Source organism: Saccopteryx bilineata, chromosome 4, assembly GCF_036850765.1.
Source record: "Saccopteryx bilineata isolate mSacBil1 chromosome 4, mSacBil1_pri_phased_curated, whole genome shotgun sequence".
NCBI lineage: Eukaryota > Metazoa > Chordata > Mammalia > Chiroptera > Emballonuridae > Saccopteryx > Saccopteryx bilineata.
Window position 1 is genome coordinate 156,760,209 of NC_089493.1, and position 19,653 is coordinate 156,779,861.

Consider the following 19,653-nt stretch of genomic DNA (forward strand, 5'->3'; position numbering starts at 1 on the left):
ATAACCCACTACCATCGGACCAGCCTTGTAAAGGAATGATTTCTCCACTCTGATGAGCTCTCCAGAGAGACTTCATTACTAATCCTCACTGTCATAAGTTAAGTAAATTTTTCCTGTAGGGGTAAACCAATAACAATGCCTTCTAACTAAATACCATATTTCGTCTAAAGTTTCTTTCTTAACTTTGATTTTGAAACTATGTAACAATCTCTTAAGCAACTGCAAATAGGCAATAGGCTTCGTAGTCACTTGATGGGGAATTCCTCATTGCTCCACTATCCCAGAGTAAGGACTTACCTGTCCGCAGGAATCCCTCTGGTTCCTTTGGGCTGAAAATCAAAAGCAGTCTCGAAGACTTATTTCCTCCTCACGTCCCCTGTTCAGGCGCCATTTGTTGTTGGTATTCAGGGTCTCATGAAGAGGAGCTACAAAGGAATGAGGCAGTGACAACACTGCAAATGGAGGACTCTAATGTTTCCAAGATTGACCTGCTTAGAGAGATCAGTTATCCAATTTATTAAGCAGAAACATGACATCATGCATAAGAAACTAACAAACAGAATACAGTGTATAATTTTATTATTTAGTTTTGCAAAGCTGATTAGATTTCTCTTGCCCTTTCTGAGGCAACACCACACCATCTACTGCCTGATTCCTACCCTGAAGAAAGCTCCAGCAGGGCCAAGCATTTGTGTCCTTGGGCCTTCCCTGGACAAAACTGCCTTCAGTCATGTATGCTTGGTCTTGACCTTCACTTTCTCAGGATGGGAACCGAAAGTCACGTGGTGTGTTGGCTTTCCTCCAACACCCTAGTGCTCTTATCACTGGGGTCTTGCAAATGTTTGAAGAGCTCTGTACCAGAAATGGGATAAAGATCAAATATCCAAATATATATTTCATATTATAAATTAAAATTTTACACTTTCGCCCTGGCCGGTTGGCTCAGCAGTAGAGCGTCAGCCTGGCGTGCGGGGGACCTGGGTTCGATTCCTGGCCAGGGCACATAGGAGAAGCGCCCATTTGCTTCTACACCCTCCCCTCCTTCCTCTCTGTCTCTCTCTTCCCCTCCCGCAGCCAAGGCCCCATTGGAGCAAAGATGGCCCGGGCGCTGGGGATGGCTCCTTGGCTTCTGCCCCAGGTGCTAGAGTGGCTCTGGTCGTGGCAGAGCGACCCCCTGGAGGGGCAGAGCATCACCCCCTGGTAGGCAGAGCGTCACCCCTGGTGGTCGTGCCAGGTGGATCCCGGTCAGGCGCATGCGGGAGTCTGTCTGTCTCTCCCCATTTCCAGCTTCAGAAAAATAAATTAATTAATTAAAAAAATTTTACACTTTCTTTTTGGGTTTCTTGATAATACTGGAGTTTTGAACAAAGTGCACATATGGGCCTCGGAGAAGGTTCAGAAAACTGACTAAAGTTTGGTCAAGCAAATAATATTAGTCAGCCATTGCAAATATCTGTTCTTACCAGGCATTTTCTTGCTTTGTTTTATTTTCTTAATTATTTTATTTTATTTTATTTTGAGAGAAACTGATAGGGACAGACAGAAAGGAAGGGAGAGAGGTGAGAAACATCAACTCATAGTTGTGTCACACTAATTGTTCGTTGATTGCTTTCTCATATGTGCCATGACCAGAGGGTTCCAGCCAAGCCAGGGACCCCTTGCTCAAGCCAGTGAGCTTAGGATCAAGCCAGCAACCTTGAGCTTCAAGCCAGAATCCTTTGGGCTCAAGTCAGTGACCATGGGACCATGTCTATGATTCCACACTGAAGCCAGTGACCCCGTGTTCAAGCTGATGATCTGATGCTTAAGCTAGTGACCTCAGGATTTCAAACCTGGTCCTCAGCATCTCAGGCCAATGCCTTATTTACTGTGCCACTGCTTGATCAGGCTTTTTTACTTAATTTATTGATTTAAAGCAAGAGAGAAAGGGAGAGGGAGAGAGACAAAAACATTATTCTGTTCCTGTATGTACCTTGACCAGGGATCAAACAAGCAACCTCGCTTTCAGAAGATGCCTAACCAACTGAACTATCTGGCCTGAGCTGCTTCATTTTTTTATTGACCAAAAAACCTAAATGTTGACATAATCAAATTTGTTAGGTTTTTGCTTCATGACTAGTGTTTTTGTTTGTTTAAGTGAGTGGAGGGGAGATAGAAAGACAGACTCCTGCATGTGCCCCAACTGATATCCACCTGGCAACCCTTGGGTGGAGTGGATGCTGGAATCAACCAAGCTATTTTTAGCACCTGAGGCTGATGCTAGGACCAATGGAGCGACCCTCAATGCCCAGGGCCAACATTTGAACCAGTTGAATCACTGGCAGTGGGAGGGAGAGAAGAAGAGAAGAGGAAGAGGGAGGTGGAGAGAAGCAGATGGTTGATTCTCCTATGTGCCCTGATCAGGGATTGAACCCAGGATGTCCTCACCCTGGGCTGATGTTCTATCCACTAAGCAAACTGTCCAGGGCCATGGGCTTTTTTAAAGCTTTTTATTTTTTCATGTATAAGAAATATTCAGGAACAAATAAATAAAACACTTGTTGTGTATTAATGAAGGTGTGGCTTCTTATGCTTTACATTTGAATTAGGGGTAAAAGCCCCAAATTAATTTATTTTAAACTCCTATATGAAATCAATCTTTTCTTTAGCCCAATTCTACATAAAAGTACAAAGAATGAAGATTTGTGATGTGTGAAAATGGTATTTCACAACAGTGTAAATTCAGCTATAGATTATAATTTACATATATATGTGCTTTGTGTATGACAACTGAGAAAAGAGTCTCAAAAATTAAGACAATACTTGATACAGAAAGCAACCTATCTTCTCTGATCTTGCACCTTATTACAGGGAAAATAAATCTCTGCTGCTTCATAAATACTTCAAAAAGTTTGGGATGGCCTTAATCAGGTGTACTCTCCACTGATCATTTGAAGCCTGCATAGTTTCAGGCTGGCCATTCAGTTAAGAGCTGTGATCTGTAATCAACTTTGTTAATTTACGTCCTGTCTTTTCTAGATCTGAGAGTTTTTAAACCAAAGCTTGGTGGTTCATTCTGATGCTAGCCAGGAGCCTGCCTTCAATGCCCTGGGAACTAGTGTAACTGATTTCTTCACCATTCAAGGTGGTCATATGCCCCCCCCCCCACACACAGCTTTTAAGCTTTTAAAATGAATTTGCCAGCACATATATCCCATTTTTTGATGTATGTCACATGAATATATAGATCAGCTTTTCTATGACTCTTTCCAGGCACACTGGACAGTGCTCAAACTTTATCATCAGTTGGGGTAATTGTAGTCTGGTTTCCAAAAGTTTGAAGAGCAACCTGGGTGGCAGCCACAACAATCCCTGGGGCCTTCTCATTGTGGGAAGTGCCAGCTTCCACATAGCCTGCCATCTACCATTGCCCAAGCAGTGTGTTTGAAAAAAATGGCATATGCATTACTCCTAGGATGGGTTTACCATTTACAGCCATACACAACATAGTAGCGACATACCTTCAAAGATTCTCGTATATTCCTGTGTAGCATCTAGTGGGTTGACCCAGACAGTTACACTTCTGCTGGTACCTTTTTAGGGATGGCTATTTTCTTCAGGACGTCTTCAGGAATTTTACGATTCCATAAGAAGATAAGGTCCTGATCGGTTGCATCCACTGTTCTTCCACGTTTATGTGCACGTTAGGGAGGAGGTCTTGAGTGCATAGAACCTCTTGCAGTTGGACAGCACGTCCCTGCTGGTCGTCTTGTCGTGGGCTCCTTGGTTTTTTCATTCTTCTTCTGGAGGACTTTGTCCTCGCGGACGCTGCTCTTTGTCACCACTGCAGCCGGTGGGCAGCAATTATCGCCAGTATCTCTCGTTGGTCCAGGTGGTGCCACCATGGACTGCGGCCTTGGATGCACTGGGCCGCTGCTGGACTCCCTGGCCAGGCTAAAGAGGTTGAAGCTGCCAGCCAGGTAGAGCACCCCAAGCCCCAGCAGGTAAAACACAGTCACCCTGGTGAGGACAGGCAATGCCGACGAGGTCCACAGAGCACACTTGGCTGGCCACTCACAGCTGCTCCTTCTTAGGAACAGCTGAGCTGGGAAGCGCACCTGCGTCCTCTGTGTGCCCGGCTTTCCTGGGTGGCCAGTGGGTCTCCTACCCACACTAGCCAACCATCAGAAGGTGAAGGATGGTTTTTTAAAAAAAATAATTACATTTCCTTTAATTTCTACAATAAAGTAAAATTTGCACATAGTGAAATGAGCAACTTTTAAGTGTAACATTTGAGTTTTACAAATGCACACTCACACACCCAGTACCCCAATTGTGATGTTTAAAGTTTTCATGATCTCAGAAAGTCCCCCATGTCTCTTGTCAATCACAGGCGCTTTTCTGTGTCTGTTTGTTTTGCTCTGCATTAACGTTGGGGAGATGCCGCTATATGCCGTGCAACTAGCTGACTCCTTTACACCGCTGTGTACCTCGGAGTCTGTGCATGTGCAAAACCCATGGGCATGGCTACACCTTCTTCTACTGAGGGCATTTTTGAGTTGCTTCCAGTTTAAGGCTATAATGAACAAAGTTACTCTCAACAGTCATGTATAAATATTTTTGTGGATGTGTTTTCTTTTCTTAGGTAATTTCTTACGCATGTAATTGCTGGTGTACTCAGGGTCCTTGTGAAGAACTTTCCCCCACTCCAAGTGATAGAGTTACTATCATGACTTTCCTTCAACTGACTTTCTTACTTAGAGTTTTAATCCTTATTAGTATTTTGGCATAAAACAGGAGTTTTTATTTTTTCCCTCTCCAAGTAGTAAGCCAGGTTTTACAACTTTATCTGTTAGATGATCCATTTTTTTCCCCAGGGAGTTGCAGTTCCTTCTTTATTATACATCAAGTTTCTACTTATAGATGAATCTGGTTCTCTGTACTCATTTTATTTATATTGACCTATTTCTTGTATTCTTTTACTAGTGGCATACTCTGGTTTCTCTTCAGATCGCATAAATCTTTCGCCTTTTACTTTTACTAGTGGCATACTGTTTTTATTATGACTGTAATATGACTTGGAATCACATGTGACAGCATCATAGAGGTTTGGCACAGGGAATATAAACTATGGCAGAGTTTTTTCTACAGTCAGATGGGTTTCAATATAAGTAATTGTGTGTTTCAAAAATCACTGAAGTGGCTGAACTTGTGGGCTTTAGGTGGGGCTTCTTGGAAAGTTACCCTCAGCTTATAAAACTGGCCCAGAGCAGCTGCTGCTGCCCAGGAGGCTTCAGGAGTGAGTTCACATTCAAGAATTCCCCACCAGCGCTGTCTGAGAGGATGTACAAAGACCTTTCTGTCTCTGAGTCGCCTGGTAGAGGAAGAGCCTTGATAAGACCTCACCTCACTTTGAGCAGCACCTGATTTGCAGCCTGAATACTGACAGTGACTACATCTGAGGGAGGTGGAATGGATGTGGACATGGACATGGGCATTGTTAACAGTGTTCTGCACATGCCATTTTTGTTCTTCGTTTCAGAATTGATTGATCTCTTTGAGGACTTTATGCTCCCCTACTTATTCATAACTGAGTTTGTTTATTTTATCAGAGAGCTAGCTTGAATTTTGACTGGGATACACTAACTATACATATTAATTTGAGAGCAAAATGCTACATTTATGCAAATACACTAGTCCAATCAAAATAACTCTTTATAATGCATTCAAGTATTTTGAAAATTATTATTTTTTAAAGATTTTATTTATTGATTTCAGAGAGAGGATAGGGAGAGAGGTAGGATGTGGGGGAAGGAGTGGGAAGCAGCAACTCATAGTAGTTGCCTCTCTTACATGCCTTGACAGAGCAAGCCCAGGGTTTCGAACCGGTGACCTCAGTGTTTCAGGTCAACACTTTATCCACTGTGCACTACAGGTCAGACTATTCAGATATTTTTAATAGATATTAGTAGAGTTATAATTTTTGTTTTTCTTGAATTCTTTGTTAGATACCAATTCACAACAGTAAATTTATGAAGTACATTATTTACTAGCCTGCTTTTGTAAAATGCAACTGAATTCTGGAAGATTATTTTTTACCTACCAGCCTTGATGACTTTCTCATTATTTTTAATGGTTTGTTAATTTTGCTGGGCTTTCTGCAAGTTAATATATATATATATATATATATATATAATGTCTATATATTTATATATTAAATATTTTTCTTTTTTCTTAAAACTCATACATTTATCTTGTTTTATATCATTATGTTTAAAATATCTATGTTCTTATCTTATAACTGATCTTAGATTTTTTTCTAAATTGTTTCCATTAAGTTTGCTATGTTTTTAGTACATTGGCTTGTCTTAAAATCAGTTGTATGAGTTTTTAATTGTTAATGGGGTTAGATATTATCAAATGCAATTTTTGGAAACTATACAGATAACCTTGTACTTTTTCTCTTAGATTCTTTTTATTCAGTGAGAGAAGGGGAAGCAGAAAGACAGACTTCTGCATTTGCCCCAACTTGAACCCATGCCTGAGGCAGAGGCCATGGAGCCATCCTCAGCACCCCAGGCAAACTCACTTGAGCCAGTCGAATCATGGCTGTAGGAAAGGGAAGAGAAAGGGAGGGGTAGAGAGGCAGATGGTCACTTCTCTGGGAATCAAACCCAGAACATCCATATGCTGGGCCAATGCTCTACCAGTGAGCAAACTGGCCAGGACCTCTCTTAGACTTCTAATATGGTATATTATAGTAATAGACTTTGTGTTGATGACCTATCCTGAAGTTTCTGGGATAAAACCAATTTAAATTGTCATATGTATTATTTTATTACAAATTTTAGATTTAGCTAACTCATATTTTATTGACAACTATTGTGCTTTCATGAGTAAATTGGGCCTATATTTTTTTCACCCATTCATTTAATTTTGGAAGGAAAAATATTCTAATTTCATTAAATGGGTATGGGCCCTGGCCAGTTGGCTCAGCAGTAGAGCGTCAGCCTGGCGTGCGGGGGACCCGGGTTCAATTCCTAGCCAGGGCACATAGGAGAGGTGCCCATTTGCTTCTCCACCCCCCTCCTTCCTCTCTGTCTCTCTCTTCCCCTCCCGCAGCCAAGGCTCTATTGGAGCAAAGATGGCCCGGGCGCTGGGGATGGCTCCTTGGCCTCTGCCCCAGGTGCTAGAGTGGCTCTGGTCACGGCAGAGTGATGCCCCGGAGGGGCAGAGCATCGCCCCCTGGTGGGCAGAGCTTCGCCCCTGGTGGGCGTGCCGGGTGGATCCCGGTTGGGCTCATGCGGGAGTCTGTCTGACTGTCTCTCCCCGTTTCCAGCTTCAGAAAAGAAAAAAAAATGGGTATGACATCATTCTTTATTTGTCCACTTCTGGAACATCTTGTTAAGAGAAGATACTTTTGTAGCATCAAGTTTGGTAAAATTGTATAAAAGCTGTGGGCAAAATTTTGAGGTGTGAAAGGTATTCAAGTACCAATTTTTGCATTTTATATTTTGAATGTATCCATTTTAAGTCATTATATTTATTATATATAATTGCTCATAATATTTATTTTATCTCTATAGTATTTATTTAGAAATTTTTTTGGTCCCTTCTCTTTTTACTTAATCTTGCCAAACTTTTGCCCATCTTACCAAATTATTATTTTCTAATATTTGGTTCTGTGTTACATTTATCTCTGACCATAACTTTTCTTGTCTTCTCTTTCTTTTTTCAACTTCTTGAGATAACTACTTATTTTGTCATTTTCAGTCATTAGTGTTTTCTTATTAATGCATTTGGCAACTCAATTTCTTCACATTTTCCTTTCTATCCTTCAAATAGTCTTGTATAGCTTTTACTATAATTTTATTATGCATTTTAAGAAAGTTACTTTATAATTTATTCTTTATAATAAGGATTATTTAACTTATATTATCTAATGTCTAGACATATGTACATTTTTAGTCATTATTTCATTGTTGATTTTTAACTTTATTGCTTGATGGAGAAATAGTATGCACATTGTGGATATTTTGAATATTTATTTAGATTTCTTTTTTAAGTTATGTCTTAAGCTAATGTCAAACATTTAGAAAGTTTTTTAAAAAGCAGGGGGACCTGGCTGGAAACTCAGTTGATTGGAATGTCATCCCACATGAGGGTTGCTGGTTCGATCCTGGGTCAGGGCACATGCAGGAGTCAACCAATACATAAATGAGTAGAAAAACAAAAATGATGTTTCTCTCTCTCTCTCTCTAGAAAAATCAATAAAAGAAACAAATAAAAAGAACCTAACAGTATGAAAAAAAATCACACAGGATCTCTGTACTTTGGCCAAGATACATTTTTATGCTTAGTTTAATATCTAGGTTTTTTTAAAATGATGGAGTATTGATTTATTGATTCAGTCAATAAATCTCTGTACATCACCAATAACCTGACATTATTGGAATTTCCCTGATTAAAACAAAAAACTTCTACTTCATGTATGGCAGAATTTAGTATCCATTTATGATAAGTAATATTAATATCCATTTATGATAAATAATATTAATGACATAAACTTCCAAAAAAGGTTCCTACTAATGTTATGGGTTTTATGCTCCTGTTTTTAACTTTGCAATACAAACATTTTCTAGAAGGGTGAGTCAGTGAATTACTAATAACCTCAAGGAAAATTTATTTAGCTGATCCTTTCTTCACTGACTAGTTTAAGAAGATGAAATCATGAGGAAACTGGACTCTAGGGAAATAAAAACCTATGAGAAGGTAGGGAACATGAAATTAAGTTTTGCCAGATGTACAGTCTGTACTATTAAGTAATTATTACATTGAAATTTGAGTACTTGTAAATATTATCCAGAAATTTCTGTATCAGATCTCATCCTATATGAGAAAAAAAGTCCCTTACTCTGTAAATTTGGCTTACTTTGTACTTAATAATTCTATTATTTGCTTAGTGGCCCTCTATTGTCAATGTCTAACAATGTCTGTATTCTTTAACATCAATACTGAGGAAATGCCTTCTCAGTAAGGGAGTGTGGGGTGCTGAGCCTATGATAGTTTCCACGCTGCCTTACACAGAAGCAGGAGGGGATGGGATAACAGAAGGAAAAAAAGCATTCAAAGAAATGCTGTGAGTGGTTAACTGGTGCAGTGGAGAGCTAACTAATGTGTAAGTATGCAAGTGCTCATTACTCTGGTCTCTACCTCATTGCTTAGTGCTTGCTTAATTCTCCCAAAGCCAATGCTAATTAACAGGACAGCACCAAGACTAATATGTACAGCATAAACTTCCCTGAATGATGGTGAGAATTACAGTAGCCTGTATTTACGTGGAGAGCAAATGGCAGGGTTTGAGAAATTTGCTCTAAGAGCCAAGGTTTACATCCTAGTACTCCCATAGGATGGATGCCAGTGGGCTTGCTGGAGAAGCACACCTTCCTGTTCTTGGGTTGCTAGGTCCCTTCTACTTTTCCTCTCCCCCCACTTCTGGAGACTCAGGAAATTTGCATGCCACATCATTATAAACTTCAAGTCTGGAACTTTTCTGATTATTAAATACAAGACTAAGAGAATCAAAGGTCAAAATATAGGCATTTCATCCCACTGAAAGTCTAGCACTGTGGTTAATTTCTCAATTGTATTTTATATCTGTGATTGCCTGTCAAATCTGAAAGAAAGATAAATTTAGGGGAAAATGGCAATCTTAAATTTTTTTATTGATTAATTTGAGAGAGAGAGAGAGAGAGAGAATGAGATTGGTTTGTTGTTTTACTTATTAATGCATTCATTGTTTGATTCTTGTATGTAACCTGGCCGGGATCAAACCCACAACCTTGGCGTATGGGGCAACACTGTAACTGACCGAGCCACCCAGCCAGGGGAACAGGCTTTTTCTGAAAGATAGGAAAAACTAGGAAATGTGGTGAAAGCATTTGGAGAGCGGTAACAATCTCTTTTTTCCTATGTGTTTCCATTTAGTTGCCTGAGAGACAAAGAAGCTCAGGAAGGTAAATCAAGACATGGAAAGGAAACAGTAAGAACACAGCACATTGGAGTGATGTCTCTGAAATTTACTTCCAAAGCTTCTGTCCCAGGAGAATGAACATCTTAGTCCTAGTGATAGAACCTCTTAGAGTTCTTTGGTAATTTCATCTAAGACTTGGCAGAGGTTTTAAATTTTTTTTTTGTATTTTTCTGAAGCTGGAAACGGGGAGAGACTCCCGCATGTGCCCGACTGGGATCCACCCGGCACGCCCACCAGGGGCGACGCTCTGCCCACCAGGGGGCGATACTCTGCCCCTCCGGGGGGGGGGGGGTCACTCTGCCATGACAAGAGCCACTCTAGCACCTGGGGCAGAGGCCAAGGAGCCATCCCCATCGCCCGGGTCATCTTTGCTCCAATGGAGCCTTGGCTGCGGGAGGGGAAGAGAGACAGAGAGGAAGGAGGGGGGGTGGAGAAGCAAATGGGCGCTTCTCCTATGTGCCCTGGCCGGGAATTGAACCCGGGTCCCCCGCACGCCAGGCCGACGCTCTACCGCTGAGACAACTGGCCAGGGCTCCAGACTTGGCAGAGGTTTGATGGTGACTCTATCTAAACGAGAGATGGGGTATTAATGCACATGCTTTATTTCTTAATCATTTGGTAAAGAAAATGTACAAATGTATGGCTGGAATAAAAGAAATTGGTTTCAGTTGGCTTTTTGCAATGGCCAGACTTCCAAACTATTCTTTATCCTTAGCCAGACTAACATCTGGAAAATACAAATGTAATCATGCCTTTTCCTAAGACCCTTCAATATTTTTGTATTGCATCCAGAATAAAACTCAAACTCCTTACCAGGGACTGCAATCCTATACAGATTGAGCCCTGGGTCCTCTCCAATCTCATTCCCTACCTCCATTCTCACACATCATCTCCAGGCACTCTGCTCTCATTTCATGTTCTTCAAGCCATTAAACCAGCCTCACCTCGGGGCCTTGGAACATGCTGCTCTCTTAGTGCATACAGTTTTCATTTTCTTTCTTATGCATGATAGCATCTCTTCCTGAAGATGCTGGTCTCACACTCTCCTCTGATAGGCCTCTCTCCCTCCACCCTGTAGGAACATCCCTCCCATGCCCTGTGGATTTCCTGCACTGCCCTCTACTTAGACTTGCCATGCCTTCCTCTCACTTTGGAACCCTCTAATTGTTAGTTCAGCTTTCCCTTTGTCCATCTCCCTCTGTAGATTACATGCACTGCAAGGCATTAAGAACTACTTGACTTGCTAGTCCTTACAAGATACTGAATGGAAAAAAGAAAAAAAAAGTGGAAAAAAACAACCAAAATCTGGACACTGATATCTTGCCTGTCTTAGATAGACAGAAACACCCTGCCTTGTGGTTAATCATGGGTTTTCATATCTTTGCACTCAGCCTCTTTTCTAATCATTTTATCTCAGGGTCTGGGTTTCTGCCTCTGAGATGGCTCCTTCTTTTATTGATACAAAGCGTAGGAGACTAGAGTCTTGAGGGGAAGGCCCAGGTATTTGTTTGTGATGTGATATGATGCTTCCTAAGAGTTTCACCTATACTTTCTCTGCACAAATGAAAAGGTAGAAACAGTGGAGTGGCTGTGCCTACGCTGTGACTCTTTGCAATCCCCATTTACAGTCTGTAACTGGAGAGGAGATAGAAAATATCCTGTAGTTACTAAACCAAGGTTCTTCTCTCATAGAGTCCAGTAGTTTAAACTAGGCTCTGGCTTCCTCACATCTACAGTGAGACCTGCACGAGCTGTCATTCTCTCATTCTCCTTGTTAAGGAACTGAGGCATCAACACTTCCAAATCTAAGCAAATCTTTACTGCAAACAGACAATTACTAAATAAAGAAAAATTACACATATCTAAGGTGTCCCCATGCAGGCAAATATTATGAGAGGGACTCACAGAATTTTAACCAGTCAGCTTGGGGAGGAAGATCTCAATCACTGAGTATTCCAATTTCAGTTAAATATTTGTTTAACTTATATGGCTTAGAAATGATTCAGTTTTGTTTTTGCCTAATTTGACAGGATAATGTTCTTTGAATAAAGTTATATTATCTACATCTTCCTGAGTCAATTTTGGCTATCTTATTTTTACTAGAATATCATTTATTTAATTCATGATTTCAAACATATTTACAAAAATGGTAATATGAGCTCTTTCAAGTCATTGAACATTTTTTAGTTTAGGTTTATAGGGGTATAATATAGTAAAATCACCCTTTTTTAGGTAAACCATTTAATAAGTTTAAGGAAACATATACAGTTATGTAACTACAGCCTCACTCAAGAGGGAACATTCTCACCACCTCTACCCTTCCAACAACCCTCACAGACACTGATCTGATCTTTGTTTTGCTTTTTTTCAGACTGTCACAGTATTGTTGCTTTTATCTTTACTGGGTTTTTCTTTTGCTTACCTTAGTTTTTGAACCTGTTGCTATTCTAATTGTTTTGGATTCAAAACTTAATTTTTTGTTTTCAAATTTTCTTATTTAGTAATTGGGGATGTATGAAGGAAGCCTTTCCTTTCTCTGGATCCCACATTTTGTTAAAGGAAATACTATTATTAGCCAATATTTTGTTACTTTGCATTTTATTTCTTCTTGGATTGAAGATGTTTTTAATTTCAAGCATTGTTTTACATTTTTAATATTAAGTTCTAATTTTATTGCCTTATCCATATTGGTGTTATTTATGCTTTGTAGATTTTATTAAAGTCCTTTGTCATATGTTGTGCATAAACTTTGAGACAAGTTACTTATATCCTTTAAATTGCGGTTCTTAGCCTGACCAGGCAGTGGCACAGTGGAGAGAGCATCGGACTGGGATGTGGAAGACTCAGGTTCGAGACCCCCAAGGTAGCCAGCTTGAGTGTGGGCTCATCTGGTTTGAGCAAAGCTCACCAGCTTGGACCCAAGGTCGCTGGCTTGAGCAAGAGGTTACTCGGTCTACTGAGGGCCTAAGGTGTCGCAATGAAAAACTGATGATTGATGCTCAACTAAGGTGTCACAATGAAAAACTTATGATTGATGCTTCTCATCTCTCCGTTCCTGTCTGTCTGACAAAATTGGGGTTCTTAATATGGATAACAGCCTTAAAATTTTTAATTCTACAACCTTAGTCTCCACCCTGAAGCCACACCAGCCCCTTTCCTGCCAGGGTTGCGAAGGTGCCTGGGTGGCGATGTAGTGGAGGGAGATTGCATGGGGGGGAGGGGGGGAGCGGGGGCGGCGGCTGGTCCTCCAGCACCTGGCTGAGTGCAGTGCCCAGGCCACTGTGTCTCTCAGCCTCCTGCCTGCACCACACAGGGTTTTATGGGATCACATAAACAAAAGCACAGTGGAGTTTTATGAGTCAACATATGTTATTGTCCTTATTCCTTCAGTGGTTATTACAGTAATTTTCTTCTTCTTCTGGCTTTTTATGAAAGAAACATTATATGATAAAGTTCATGCAAAACAGAAAAGAGAACAAAAGCTTAATTCTATCAAAACAGATAAAAAGAAGGCAGAAAACAACAAGAATAAAAAACAAAATCCAGAAGGGAAACCAAGCATCCAGTTCTGAGAGTGTGCCCTGGGACTTGAAGGAAACTGACGCTGCAGCTTAGAAAGTGAGCAGCTAGTACCTGTGTGGCTGAAAGAAGCAGAAAGCTCGAGTGCTGTGAGACAGATTGAACAAGGAAGAGAAACACAGCCTGTCCTAAAAGAGGTCACCAAAGAGTGATGCACCAAAGGTTCCAGGCAATAGAGTAGAACCTGTCCAGATTACTGAAACAGCCCATGCCACCCTTCCCTCTGAAGCAGCTGCCTCAAAAAAAAAACCAGGAAGAAAAATCTAAAATGGGAACGATGATCAGGATACAAAAGTAGAAGCTTATGGTACCTTCAAAAAAGCAGGAACCAGCCTGACCAGTGGTGGTACAGTGGATAGTGTGGACCCCTGAAGTCCCAAGCTGGAAACCTAAAGGTCTGGTCTTCAGCCAGTTTCACCCACTTGAGTGCAGGGTTGCTGGCTTGAGGGGAGGGTGGGTGGGTGGGGGTCATGACATGATCTCAAGGTCTCTGACTTGAGCCCAAGATTGCTGGCTTGAGCAATGGGTCACTGACCCTCAGTGAAGGCATGTGTGAGAAGTAATCAATGAACAACTAAAGTAAGGCAACTAGAGTTGATACTTCTCATCTCTCTTCCTTTCTCTCTCTCAAAATAAGATAAATTTCAAAAGCAAGAATCATTACCTCTCCACCAACAGACTAAACAAGAATGTGGATCAGGAAAGAAAAAAACTTCATCAAAGAAGCAGAAGACAGAGATGTCTTGGTAGGTGGATTCCTTATTTATGCAACTACTTATATTCCTTCGATGGATAATGCAGACTCAAGTCCTGTGGTGGATCAGAGAGGGGTTATTGATCTGATTAAACCTAACCAAGTAGAAGGAATCCAGGAAATGGGGCTAAAAACCTGAAGATGGAAACCGACAAAGAAAATGCTGGCGTGAAATTTAAAGGTTTTCTTCTGTCCTTGAAGTCTGTGATAGTTCTGAAGATGAGGCCCTTTGTGTTTTAGACCTGCTCAAGGAGAAGTCTGGTGAGATACAGGATGCCTTGAAGAAGTTGAGTAAAGGTAAATTGACTGCAGTTGCCCATCAGCTTCAAGAAAAAGACAAATTATTAATACTCGCTGCTGTGAAGGAAGATGTTGCTGTTACGAAGGATGGATGAAAGCAGTTAAATCAGGAAATGGTGACAGAGAGAAGCAGCAGCAATGCGGTTATAGCAAGGATGAAAGATCAGATTGGAACATTAGGAAAGGAACATAATGTATTTCTTTTTTTTTTTTTTTTAATAAATTTTTATTAATGGTAATGGGATGACATTAATAAATCAGGGTACATATATTCGAAGAAAACATGTCTAGGTTATTTTGTCATCAAATTATTTTGCAAACCCCTCGCCCAAAGTCAGATTGTCCTCCGTCACCCTCTATCTAGTTCTCTGTGCCCCTCCCCCTCCCCCTAACTCTCTCCCTCCCTCCCTCCCATGTCCTCCCTCCCCCCCCCCCCACCCTTGGTAACCACCACACTCTTGTCCATGTCTCTTAGTCTCATTTTTATGTTCCACCAATGTATGGAATCATGTAGTTCTTGTTTTTTTCTGATTTACTTATTTCACTCCTTATAATGTTATCAAGATCCCACCATTTTGCTGTAAATGATCCGATGTCATCATTTCTTATGGCTGAGTAGTATTGAACATAATGTATTTCAAAACAAAATGTGTGTCAGCTATCAAGAGACTCAACAGATACAGGTGAAAAGTTCCAGCAAGTTCGTGAGCCAATGAAGGCAGAGGTAGCTCATTTGAAGCAGGAAAATGGCACCAAGAGATGCTGTCAGCAACATTACAAGCTAACCAGAAGTCAAGCAGCCTAAGAACTAAATAAACTGTAGGATTGTGCTTGGTGGGTGGACAGCTCACTGCAAAAGCTGGGAAGCTGCAGCAGGAGGAAGTATGAAAGGAGAATGCTGAGCAAGCAGTTCCTCACCTGAAGGTTCAACTGCTAGAAGCTGAGAGAGGGTGGGAGGAAGCCCAGAGTTATATCAGGAAGCAAACAGCAGAGCAAGAGGAAGCACAGCAAGGTTTACAGAGTGATTTGTGGTTAAAGAAAATGAAGTACACAGTTGGCGGAGTAGGCTTACTGATAGCTTGGTATCAAAACAACAATGGGAGCAAAGACTAATGCAGTTAATGGAATTGGAACAAAAAAGGGTGAACAAAGAAAAGTCTCTAAAAATATAAGTTCAGGATATTTTGGATCAGAATGAGGGTCTGAAAGCTCAAATTCAACAATTCCATTCCCATGTAGCAGCTTCAGTTCTAGCAGAAGAATTACATCAAGTGAGTGTAGAAAAGGATAAGCAGATAGAACAGACTGAAGATTCTTTAGCAAATGAACATGATCATTGAACAAGTAAAGAGGAGGAACTTAAGGGTACACAATATATGAATTTCTTGTTAAAAGCTGAGGTACAAAAATTACAGGCCCTGGCAAATGAACAGGCTGCTGCTGCTCATAAATGGGAGAAAATGTAGAAGAATGTTCAGGTTAAGGATAATGAGATAAGATTGCTGACAAGAAGCTACCACATGAAATTCAAACAAAATAGAATTTAAGTTTTTAAGTGACCAAATCAAAGCATCCCAATTAGAAGTTCAGAACTGGCTGAAGACAAGATGGTGCTGGAGTAGGCGGACGTACCAACATCCACCTCCCAGAACCAAAGTGGATTACAAAATAATTTTAAGAACTATCATCTGGAAAAACCAACTTTGGACTAAACTAAGAGGACTCTTCAACCAAGGAACACTGAAGAAGCCACACCAAGACTGCTTAGTGTATCCCAAGGTTCTCTTTACCAAGCCACAGTTGCAGAGCTCCAGGGAAAAGCAACCTGGTCCCATCTCTCCAGGCAGAGGAGAACATAAGCTCCATCTCCACACATGCTACAGATGGCTTTTCCAGTCTACCTGAATCATTACCAGCTAGAAGCAGCCGTCATTGGGACTTGGACGTGAGCTGCAAAGTATAGAATTGTGACAATTCCAGTGCCATGCTGACTTTTCCTGGATGTGGACTTTTCCTGGACTCCTGCTCCTTGTGACAGCTCCTAACAGACTGAACTGGTGTTGGGTTGCATTTTTCAGGGATTTGGCATGGTGTTGGGGCCAACTTGGACTTGGTGAACATGTTAAGGACACTACTCTTTTGTGGATTCTTGCTGTATTGCCCAAGAGTTTGCTTAAAGGCTTTAATCACTGTAAAAAAAAATTAGAAGACTGGATAAAGAAGATGTGGCACATATACATCATGGTATACTATTCAGCAATAAGAAATGATGACATCGGATCACTTACAACAAAATGGTGGGATCTTGATAACATTATACAGAGTGAAATATGTGAATCAGAAAAAAAACAAGAACTGCAGGATTCCACACATTGGTGGGACATAAAAACGAGACTAAGAGACATGGTCAAGAGTGTGGTGGTTACGGGGGGCAGGGGGAGGAAAGGAGGGAGAGGGGGAGGGGGAAGGGCATAAAGAAAACTAGATAGAAGGTGATGGAGAACAATCTGACTTTGGGTGATGGGTATGCAACAGAATTGAATGACAAGATAACCTGGACATGTTTTCCTTGAATATATGTACCCTGATTTATTGATGTCAACCCATTAACATTAATAAAAATTTATTTATTAAAAAAAAAAGAAGTTCAGTACCTACAGACACTTGTTTCTGAACAACTTAATAAAGATGTTGTGGAACAAATGGAAAAATACATTCAGGGAAAAGATGAGAAGTTGAAGACTGTAAAGAATTACCTGAAACTGAACTTATTCAGGTGGCCACTACAGAAGAGGAACTGAATGCAATAAGAACGGAAAATTCATCTCTAGTGGAAGAAGTTCAAGATTTGAAGGCTAAGCAGAATGATCAGGTTTCTTCTGCATCTCTAGTTGAAGAACTCAAGAAAGTGATCCATGAAAAAGATGGAAAGAGCAAGTCTGTGGAAGAGCTTCTGGAAGCTGAACTTCTCAAAGTTGCTAATAAGGAGAAAACTATTCAGGATTTGAATCAGCAAGTAGAGCCTCTAAAAGTCAGGAGTCTCAGAACTCATTAAAGAGAAGAAGGAACTGGTGAATACAATGAAGACTGTTTTAGAAAGGGAGAGGGAGAGCTAACCGTTAGAGGGAAATAGTTACAGGATGTTCGGGTAGAAAACGACACTTCATGTTCAGGAGGTAATACAACATAACTTGAAAGAGATATGTTCTGCATCCTGATTTGAAGAACTTGAAACTGTGTTGAATGAAAAAGGAAAAGAAAATTAAGAGAGTGGGAAGTATGCTAAAAGAGAGCTAGAGTGACCTTTCTAGTGAAACAAAACTGCTACAGGAGGTACAAGATGAAAACAAATTGTTTAAATCCCAAAATGAGCACCTTAAGTAACAGAACTGCCTATGGGAATCTTCTTTTTCCTTGCATGAAGAACTGTTAAAAGTAATTTCGGAGAGAAACAAATGACTTTTCTCCAGAATGAGTTAGATTCTTTGAAGGATGCTGTTGAACACCAGAGGAAGAAAAACAATGACTTTGGGAGAGAGCCTGGGAAGCATTGGCATCAACTGAAAAGTGCTGCAGGACAAAATGAACAAGACCGTCATGGAAAGACATGTGAAAGCTACTGAGCTGGGAGCCGAAGATGTTTGCAAAAGAAATTATTTCCAAAGGTATCTGTCCTTTCTCATTTGAATTGTAGTGAATAGATCTGAATAGAAGTAGTGCGTGGATCTGAATAGAAGGCAAAGGAACATGTCACTGGAACTTCTGGTTCAGAGGAAGTTAAGGTTCTAGAGAGCAGGTTTGAAGAAGCCTATGAAATGCACAAATTGTTATGGCTTGAGTGTGAAAAATATAAATCTAGCCTTGCAAAAGCAGAAGGAACTTTGCAGAAGGAACTTTACAGAAGCTACAGAGAAGTGTGGAGCAAGAAGAAAATAACTGGAAAATTAAGGTTGATGAATCATAAAAAATTTTAAACAGGCCCTGGCCGGTTGGCTCAGCGGTAGAGCGTCGGCCTAGCGTGCGGAGGACCCGGGTTCGATTCCCGGCCAGGGCACACAGGAGAAGCGCCCATTTGCTTCTCCACCCCTCCGCCGCGCCTTCCTCTCTGTCTCTCTCTTCCCCTCCCGCAGCCAAGGCTCCATTGGAGCAAAGATGGCCCGGGAGCTGGGGATGGCTCTGTGGCCTCTGCCCCAGGCGCTAGAGTGGCTCTGGTCGCAACATGGCGACACCCAGGATGGGCAGAGCATCGCCCCATGGTGGGCGTGCCGGGTGGATCCCGGTCGGGCGCATGCGGGAGTCTGACTGTCTCTCCCCGTTTCCAGCTTCAGAAAAATGCAAAAAAAAAAATAAATTTTAAACAGATGCAATTGTCGTTTCCATCTTCAGAACAAGAGCTAGAGTTGATTAAGAAGAGAAAATAAAGATATTGAAAATCTGAGAAGAGAATGAGAGAATTTGGAAATGAAACTAGAGAAGGCAGAAATTTAATGATCTACCTATGTCATAGAAAGTTAAAAACAGTTAAATGAAACACTCATAAAACTTAGAACTGAACAAAGTGAAAGACAGATGGTAGCTGGTGACATGCATAAGGCTCTGCTGGATCTTATCCATTCAAAAATAGAAGCTGCTGGAGACACTACTGCTATTGAGAATAAAGATGTTTCCCCAGAAACAGAGTCTTCTGAGAAGGAGACGACGTCAGTAAGTCTAGGTCAGAATGTAAGACAGTTACAACAGCTGCTTCCAGCAATAAATCAAAAGCTCACAAAAGGAGAAAGGACACTACCCGGTGTTAAAATGAAGTAATTGGGAAACTGTTCATTCACAGATAACAGGAGGCATGTACTATACGTATTTCACCAAATTAAAGCTTTATTTATGTTTTCACCCTTTCCACTTCAGCAGAAACACTGAATAGACAGTTGTCTTTTCTAATCCTAGTTAGATACTGATTGTAGGTGTTTGGGTTTTTCAGCTTTGTTTGGATCTAGTTCTGAAATGAGAG

The 19,653-nt window shown here is 40.9% G+C and overlaps 2 pseudogenes; one reads left to right on the forward strand and one right to left on the reverse strand.

Annotated features, from left to right (window-relative positions):
• Positions 1-2,964: 2,964 nt before the first annotated feature.
• Positions 2,965-5,477, reverse strand: LOC136335572 (Golgi-resident adenosine 3',5'-bisphosphate 3'-phosphatase pseudogene; annotated as a pseudogene).
• A 5,113-nt stretch (positions 5,478-10,590) lies between these two features.
• Positions 10,591-19,449, forward strand: LOC136335573 (kinectin-like; annotated as a pseudogene).
• The last annotated feature ends 204 nt before the right edge of the window (positions 19,450-19,653 follow it).